At 47.8% G+C, this 2,500-nt stretch overlaps 1 pseudogene; it reads right to left on the reverse strand.

Annotated features, from left to right (window-relative positions):
• LOC132292472 (uncharacterized mitochondrial protein AtMg00530-like) overlaps window positions 1-2,500 on the reverse strand; it is an 8,159-nt pseudogene that overhangs the window by 531 nt on the left and 5,128 nt on the right.

Raw genomic sequence — 2,500 nt, forward strand, 5'->3', positions numbered from 1 at the left:
ATACTCATCCTGGAGCTTCTGCTCTCCTCTGGGGAGGGGTTTTTATAGAGAGAGAGGTGAGTCGAGGGTAGCCTCCCGCTTGACCGATTTCTCGGAGTCGGAGGAAGATCTCTCATCTGATGACCCTGAACAAGAAGGAGCTGCTCTCGATGTGAGATCAGCAGCAAAAGAAAGAAGAGGAGTTGGATGCCCCAGAGCAGCAGCCCCCGGATAAGCCTTAAAAAAAAACACACACAATGGACCGGACACAAACAAAAGACAGAAGATAAAGGGCCATGATCCTATGTTCGTTTTCGTCCTTCCCCGATGATGCGCTCCTAGCTCGCGGAGCTACATACCGGAAAAAGAAAAAGACTCTCTCTCTATTACTTTGAGAAGAGAATCATTGGTTTGACCGACGGAGTGGGAAATACGAGATCTAGGCAAGCCGCTACATGTTCTCCCCTTCCCTTGCCCTTGAACGATAGAAGAACTACTTCTCTTCTCTTAGATAGCGGAAATCGGTTCGCATCTATGGTCAATCAATAGGTCCGCGGATCTATTTCTTCTATATGAGAAATCGCCATCTCGTAGCACCACCACGACACCTATTCTCCGACAAAACCCCTTTATTCCCGACAGTTAGGTAGCCGATATAGTAGTCGAAGCTATAAGGCCGCTATCCCTGACAAGGAATAGAGTCAGGGCCTTTACCGATCTGTTCTAGTCATCCGTTCTCCAAACGTTGTCTATATCAGAATAACCTAGCTCCTTCGAATTAGGACTTCTGTTTTCCTCCGGTATGCTGCTCCATCATCTTCTATCCTGCGCCTAAGTAGTTGAAGGGGCCAAGTTGCATAATCGTTTTGGCTTTCTGATTATACTTCGCTTGCTTGCACGACCGCCACGTAACTCCTCTTTGCTTGAAAAAGAAAATCTGACTTCGATAGTGGCAGAATTTATCTCACACCCTTTTTGAGTGCGAACCAAGTCATACGAGTTTAAAGCATACAAGTTTTGGGCTCTTCTTCCCCAGCCCACTATTATGGGCTTCGCAGTGACTTAGGGATTTGGCGGGACTGAGAGACCGCGATGTATAGAGTCTGACACCTGCCCGGTGCTGGAAGGTCGTAAGGAGAAGTGTTATAAGCAGGTCAAGTCTAAGCGCCGAGTAGGATCCGGAGAGGGATCCAATATAGCGCGCATATATAAGGTAGGCTGTGGGACATTCTTGAAAGGTTCAGAGGGGGTGGAGGAACCTTTGCCGGTGAAGTTGCCCAAGACAGTAAGAACAATGGGTTGTAGCCTTTCCTATTTCTTTGTCTAGGGGATCTAAAAGCTCTCCAACGTGTTGCGGAGCCTTCGGCCGTAAGAGGAGAGGGTCTTTTGGCTTCCTCAGGGCTGTGTGAAGCTTAGCTTGCTTTAGCAGCCACGTGATGATTCAAGTGCGCGGTGAGCGTAGTAGCCCCCTCGGGCATGCTCCTTGTACCGTATTCCTATTAATACGAGCTAGTGAGGGCCGGAATGGAATATCGTATGTAGTGTAGAATCAGATCTGAAGCTCTTTACTAGGATTGGAACAAGCGAGGAACGAGTGACCACAAGCTCCGCTTAAGCGCTCGACATGCAGTTAGCTTAAAAGATGTTCATCATGTGGCCGAGCGAAGCGCACCTGTGTGAAGCAGCCTAAGATCACTTTAGATAGGAGCAGAATGGATGACTTACAACTGAAAGTGTGAGTTCTCCGGATCGATATATCGTACCACGTAACGGAGATCTTGATCTAGATCCGGCGGTTCACAGAATTCGGGACCTAACGATGTTCGGTTCGTCACATGAACGGGAGCGGACTATTCCTCGGCTCTACCTTTTCGGGGAATGGCTGAAATCACCAAGCAAGTGATTGAATGAGTGGGGGGCGGGGGCCCTGAAAGACCTGCTTATCCTGCATTTTCAGGAGATGGTCTCCAAATGGGTCCGGTGTCCACAGAAAGAAAACTCTCAACAAAACAAAGCTGGAACTAATCAAGATCAATAGGAAGAGGAGTTAGCTAGGAAATCTATTGACAAAGTTCATGCCACGCATACTTCGTTTTGTTGATGCATGTATGTTGAGAAAGTGTTTTTGAATTCGCGATTCTCAAACTCCGGATGAGTTTGAGGCCTCCTAGCCCTTTTTGAAGAATGTTGCGAAAAAGCGGCTTTTTCTTGTGGTAGAAATTGCGAACTCATGGAATTTTTGGGGGATTCGTTCCCTGTTCCTGCGGCTGAGAAGCCTCAAGCTCGGCCCCCCTTACTCACCTCTGAATCTATCAAAAAGTTCTCCAGAACCGGCGGAATTGCCCAATCCTATCTTTCCTTGAAGTCAGTCCGGAGCGGGAGCAACTTCTACAGCAAATTCAGACTCCACTCGATCGCTTGGCAGTGGGGGTTAACGGAGGTTTTTTTGAGCGCATCTTTCTCATATCGATAAAGCGGGTTTCATCTTCTTTTCCGGAAAGCCAGTCATACTATTCCACTT

Source organism: Cornus florida, unplaced genomic scaffold (assembly GCF_030987335.1).
Source record: "Cornus florida cultivar Cherokee Brave unplaced genomic scaffold, ASM3098733v1 CherokeeBrave_3.0.0_Hap2_scaffold_70, whole genome shotgun sequence".
NCBI classification, from domain to species: domain Eukaryota; kingdom Viridiplantae; phylum Streptophyta; class Magnoliopsida; order Cornales; family Cornaceae; genus Cornus; species Cornus florida.